We start from the raw sequence: 7,346 nt of genomic DNA on the forward strand, positions 1-7,346 counted from the left end.
TATATATAATATATATATAATTTTTTAAGAAAAAAAGAAAGGTAAAATCTTGGTGTGGAACATATTTAGTTGTAAAACATTCCCTTTCTTTTTTTAAATATGTTCGACGCCAAGATGTTACCTTTGTTCATGCCTTTGTCTTTAAAGCATATTAAGTTGACAAGATTTTGTTTGTGATTCCTTTTTTAAAAAAAGGCCTTTCATTGTTTGCCAAGCTAAACTTTTGCCATAACATTGAATATATGTGGTATGGGTTTATATTTTGTCATTACATGTCTTGATTTTTTTTTATTTGATAAGGTTTTGTTAACATGCCTTCTTGAATATTTGTCCAAAATAATTCTTGAATATTTGTCCAAAATAATAGGATAAGTGTGGCCTTTCATTTATTAATTAACTAGTAAATTTAGCGGTGCTATGCGGATGTATAAAAATTTTCATTTTTTTTTAATTTTTAAATTTAAATAGATTAGCTAATAAATTTATCATTTAGATTTGTAAATTCAACTCAATTCATAAATTAGTTTTATCAAAAAATAAATATCCTTAAAAAGCAGTACGGTTTAATACCTATACTTTTTTTTGGTTGAATAATACCTATTCTTTTATGTTAGTTATAATATGTAATTAAGAATTTATGACTTTATTATCCATTTGAATGAGTTCTCAAAATTAAATATGGTCAACTTTGATATTTTGTTAAAAATTTAAAGTGAGATTTTTAGTCTTTCAATTTTTTTAAAAATATCAAAAGAATTAAATAGTAACAAATCCAAAAACAATCTTAGAAATATGAAAAATTATTTGTAATAGATAAGCTACCTACAATTTGAAGACTTAAAAAGTACTTCAATATTTGTGTATTAAATTTAAAGTTTTCTCTCTATATGTTGATTCTTTGGAAGGAAATGGGTGATACGTGATTTCACTTCGGTAAAATAATTTTTTAGTGATATAGAATTAACATAAAATAGATATATTGTTGTTAAAATACATAATAAAATAATTAATAAATGAACAATTATAAATGAATGATAAAAGATTTTATGTTAAGATTAAAAAAAATCTTATAATATCTAATAAAAACTTATAATTAGACTCTTGAATTTTTTCTAAATAAGGTAAATATAGAAAAAATTATTCAAAAATAATATGAATATTAATAATTATTAACGATAACTAATATTTTTATATAACCAAAGTGCAAGAGAAAAAGTTAAGTAAATTTTAGAATCATTATAATGGAGGATGAATGGTTAAGTAATAAGTATATTTGAAATAATTATCTGTATTAATTTTTTTCTTGATAAATTCTCTTCTATAATTCTACATTTTTATTAAATTTATTTCAATGCTATTTTTCTAGTCTCCCTTTTTTCTTATTTTATTTTTCATTTTTTAGTCCTTGCTTATTTAATTCCATTAAGAAAACACTAACAATTAGCATCGTAATTAAGAGAATCAAGTTTGCTCGTCTTTAGTATTTTTAATAATTTATAAAAAAATTTAAAACAGTAACAATTAGCATTGTATCTTTACATAATCAAGTTAGCTTGTCTTTAGCTTTTTATTAATTTATGAAAAATGTTCAAAATGAATTCTCTTGATTAATTTTTATTATATTTTTCATGATTCGTATTTTATTGAAAATTTAAAAATAACTTCATAATAATTTTGATTATCTCCCGCCGCTAAGCGTATCTACAAATACATTTTACTGTTTTCAAGAATCATTTTTAGTCTGACTTTTATTAATGATCTTGCTCTTATAATTTTTATGCAAAAAAAATCAATTATTCTTTTTTATATATCTTATTTGTATCATTCTTATTAGAAGTAAAAATAATTACACAAAGTAATCTTTGTCGATAGGTTTTGCATAACAAGATTAAAGTAGAGGACAATTAAGCTAAACATAAATATATTTAGTTAGAAATATTCTTTTAATGTGCTTTTAAGATGTCACAAATTTAAATATTAAATAATTAGGGCTTATGAAGGTATAAAGTTGGAAGTTATAGGTATTACTAATAAGCATTAATTAAGTATAGAGGTTATGAAAGATGAAGAAGTGTGAGTTTATGATAAAAATTAAATTAAAATAAATATATAAAAATAAGAGAAAAAGTAAAAAAAATTTACATATTCTTTTAATAAACAAAAGTATGTTTAAGTAAAATCCTCTACCATTTTTATGGTTTAATTTTATTATATGACATATTTTGTTTTTACCTCATTTTAGAAATTTCAAATTAATTAAAAGTCTCTAACTATGCTTCTACTAATAAACATTATTTTTAGTAATTATTATTATTTTGAACAATATATATTTTTTCTCTTATTTTGTATTATAGGAGAGAAATCTATTGAGAAAAAAATTAATTAAAACAAATTTAAAAAGGGACATAAAATTAAAAAGTTAATCAGAAGGAATAGAAAAAGTTTAAAATTGTAAAAAAAAGTAATCCAATGGATGTTTTAAAATAAAATTAAAAATAGTTAATTTTTTGTTGATTAAATTCTGAAAAATTGTGAAACAACTTTTTGGCTTATAAATAATATAATAAATAATGCAACGTTAAAATTATTTATTTTTACAAAATTGTAAGAGGAATCGATTTATTTGATTCTTATCTATATAACATGTTTGTATTTAATATTTCGTATTTTATTACTTTATATTGAGATGTGATATATTACTTTTTTTATTGCTAATATTTATTATATATTTGTATAACATTTCTATAGCTAGTGAGGAGGAAAATATTGTTAGACGAAATTAAAAATAAGATATATTGGTGTTTCTTCAATTAACTAATTAAGCCGATAAAGGAACCAATCAACTCTTATTGCATTGGAGGTTTAACCGGAGAACTATAAACAATCCTTACAATAATAACAACAAAAAGACATAAAATTATAGTTAACTAATCAAGCAAAAATATTAAAAATATTTAGTTATATATGATTTGAAGAGGAAGAAGGATCATGTTCTCAACATAACATAATTCAATTTTTCAAAATTTACTAAGGGGTCGTTTGGTACAAAGATGCATAATGCAGGGATTACTAATGCATGGATTAGTAATGGATAGATTAGTAATGCATGGTTTAGTAATGCAGGGATTATTTTTTAGCAAGTGTTTGGTTCATTATTTCCTACCTAGTCTTATGTTTGGTTTAAAACTTTAGAAAAAGTTTATTTCCTATTATACCCTTTAGTTATTGTGAGATTATGTTTCATTTAACTAGTCAAGTTAAATATTAAAAAAAAATATATAAAAATATTATTAATTTTGAGGTGTGATATGTCACATGGTATATTTTTAATTTTTTGTTGGTCAAATATACCTTGAACTTAACATGAATTTAAGGCTACTTAAATTGTTCAAATACGCTTAGCTTATTTTAAAAATAAAAGAAAATAGTTCACGTGGTCAATTGACGAACTACATTTAAAAACAAAAAAACAAAAAATCAACCCAATATAACAACTCAAACATGGAGAAAAAAATATTAGTTTGTGAAATCATCAAATTACATGGAATAAATTTGGAGAATTGAACGAACATTTATAAATATTCTCATATAAATAAAAAAGAACATGAATTACAAAAAAAAAAAAGGAAAAAAGATTTGGGGATAATTTAGTCATTAGGGGTCTTATCCAAGGATTGCTAATCCTTGGATTAGCTATCCCTCCCTTTCCTAGGGATAAAATAATACCTTGTATGAGGTATTAGTAATCCATGGATTAGGTAAAATAAAGTAACCAAACAATGTTTTTGTTGGACTATATTCTAATCCATGGATTATTTTGATTAATACTTCCTACCAAACGGGTCCTAAGTGAATAAAAACAATCAGTGTCTTTAGAAACTACAAGAATAAGAAAAAAAATCTAAAAAAAGTACAAAGAGAAGCAAAAGAGAAAATGAACAAATTATATTTTCTATTAAAAAAAATATGATTTGTATCATCAACAATCCAAACTAATAATATTAAATGTATAATTACAATAGAACAAAAGTGATAATGATAATTAGACATGTCAAATTATTTTACCTCACAAAATCAAACTATGTAAAATATCTAACATTTTTCATTATACATCCCTCTCCTCCAAAAATCAGATCAAAGAAGACCAAAAAATTAATAAATCAAAGAAACAAAAAATGAAGAATAAGAAAAATAAAAACAAAATGATCATCATACATGTCTCAAAGTGGGTTTTTATAGATGTAATATTTAGGAGTTATAATTTTTTACGTCAAATAATTTGAAGGTTATGAATATGAAATGTTAGGAGTTATATATATATTATTAAATTAAAAGGTTAGAAGTTATACATATATATACATATGAGTTAAATATTTAAGTCCAATAAATATGGATTTAATTAAAGTCTAAATTAATTGATTTGAGCTACATTGGATGAACCCAATTTGTTAAACCCAATCCCATCTCATTCTAGAGCCCATCTTGGCGCCACGTGTGCAGATGATGTGGCATGCCAAGTCAAATAAGAAAACCAATAGAATCATGACATGTGTCAAAGATGACAAGCCCACTCCATAAAGCCCAAATGCCATGTCACTTAAATCTGAATGGCTGAACGGAATCCTATTCCAATCGCAACTCCTCTATTCTAAAAACTATAAATAGGGGTCCTCATAATTCAGAAAAGAGACAGAAAAATCTAAACAAGAAGCTAGAGAAACTCCGTGGTACAAACGCCATTTAATTCTCTACAAAGCTACAAGTTTAAGAATTCAAGCATTCAAGTTCAAGAACGATCAAGACCAAGACCACCGAATTCAAGAACAAGCTCGAAGCCCTTGAATTCAAATAAAAGTCAATATCAAGATAAAGTTCAAGTTCATCATAGATTCAAGACCAAGCTTCAAAGCCCTTGAATTTATATTTGAAAAGGCGAATTCAGAGGAATTATAGAGATTGTAACACTCGCATTTGAAATAATAAAATTGATTGTTGCTATAATTTTCCGTTCTTGATTATTGTTTTCTCGACGCGAATTTTATTGTCTACAAATTCTGGCACGCCCAGTGGGACAATCTCTACCTCTCATCTCAACTTTTCAAAACGTCAAAGAATATCGAGATGACTTCCATGAACAACAAGTCTCGATCAACCGCCTCTAAGGTCACTAGCTCCAAATTCTCTACTGAAGTTGAAGACATCCTTGGTGTTACCTTTGGAAGTTTTGGAGCTGTTACGAGAAACAAGGCTGCTACACTAGGACAACAAACGCTTCAAGTTTCGTCTGCATCAACTCCTGTTTTTGGGTCTTTTGTTTCGACTCTAAAAGGAGCAAGTTCCTCCACAAATGCTCTAGAAGGAGGAAGTAGTGTTGCTGTAAAGATCAAGAAGACATTGGCTCTACTTGAGCAATCTGGTTCCAAGAACTCTACCACAAGGGAGAACTGTGATTCAACTTATGAATCATCTCCATGTACATCGTGTAACGTGAGTCCACTGAAAATTAACTTACGCGACAATCCATGTTACTCTCCTGCATCTCCGATGATCATGCAAACGATGGTTACTGCTGCTTCCTCTCTTCAGGAACAACTCGCAAATCTGACGAAGTTGGTTGAAGGATTGACGAAGCATGTACAACACCGAGAATCTCGAATTGACAAGTTGATGGACAGGATAGATGGGCTCTAGAATGAGATGGGATTTGCTCTAGAAATAAGGCGAACAACATGAGCTTGAAAATAATGCTTCATCTTTTGAATTGAGAAGACCAGTGCCAAGCATAACTTTTCAATTAATTTAGCTCATTTTGCGTCATCGTTCTACTTAAGTAATAAAGATCATTTTCTTTGCCTTCACTATTCTCTTGAGCTAACAGGGCTCCTACAGACCTTTCTTGTGCTGCAATGTAGAGTATCAATGGTTTTCCAGGTATAGGGGCTGCCAAAACCGGATGTTTTGCTAGATACGATTTGATACTTTTAAAGGCTTCGCTACATGTTTGGTCCCAATTAAAAGGAGCACCTTTCTTCATGAGATGACTGAATGGTTGACATCTCCCCGCTAGATTTGAGATGAACCTTCTCAAGTTGGCTAACTTTCCTTGGAGACTTTTTAACTCATGGATATCTCGAGGTTCAGGCATCTTTGATATTGCATCGACTTTGGATTGATCAATTTCAATTCTTCGATGTCTCACAATAAAGCCAAGGAACTTGCCGGAAGTAACTCCGAAGGCACATTTCAATGGATTCATCCTTAGTTGATATATTCGGAGTAACTCAAACACCATCCTTAAGTCTTTCAAATGATCACCCCTCTTCCTCGACTTTACTACCAAATCATCAACATAACATTCAACATTTTTATTGAGCAAATCATCAAATATATTTTACATAGCCTTTTGATATGTGGCGCCAGCATTCTTTAAACCAAATGACATCACTTGTAGCAATAAATACCTTTTGGCGTGCGAAATGCAGTGAGTTCTTCATCTTTTGGTGACATGCGGATTTGATTATATCCAGAAGAACCATCCATGAACGACATTGCCTCATAACCAGTGGTGGCATCAATCATCAACTCTGGAATGGAAAGAGGAAACTCATCTTTAGGGCATGAATTATTGAGATCTGTAAAGTCAACGCAAACTCGAATTAGACTTGTTGACACCCAATTTTTGACCCGCGTCGGGATAAATTAATTATCGAGCTTCCTAAATTTTCCAAATAATTTAAATTAATTAGTTTTACAAATTTTACAAATATAATATAATACATGAATTTTATGTTACTTCGAATGCGTTTTAACATAATTTTCGATAATATATACTTTACATAGTTATGTATATAATTAGTATATTTTATGATTATTCAAATATATATATATATATATATATACATATATATAAAAGAGAAAAAATAGTAATATTGTTAAGTTTAGTAAGTATTCTATTAAATTAATATGGTTATATTTAAATAACTATTTTTACAATTTAAACAAATTACTAAATGGGGAGCTCGTTGATTAATTAATACAAGTTCATTTTTTATTTAAGGATTAGCCAATTTTTAATTTTGTTTTATTTAACTAAAGTTGGCCCTCTTTTAAATCTAACCCACTCTCCTTCTTCCTACTTCGGCCCAACACTTAATCCCTTGACCCATCCAACACTCCTCTACCAAGCCCCATTAATTCCCATCTCCCTTTCCAACCCAATTCCCAAGCCCAAACATCCAGCCCACATTTTATTTGTTTATTTTCAGGCCCATTCCTTAATCCCCATTTCCCTTGACCCGGCCCCATCCCAACTCCCCTTCTTCTTCCCAACATCCACGCCATTTCCA

This window comes from Solanum pennellii, chromosome 3 (genome assembly GCF_001406875.1).
Source record: "Solanum pennellii chromosome 3, SPENNV200".
NCBI lineage: Eukaryota > Viridiplantae > Streptophyta > Magnoliopsida > Solanales > Solanaceae > Solanum > Solanum pennellii.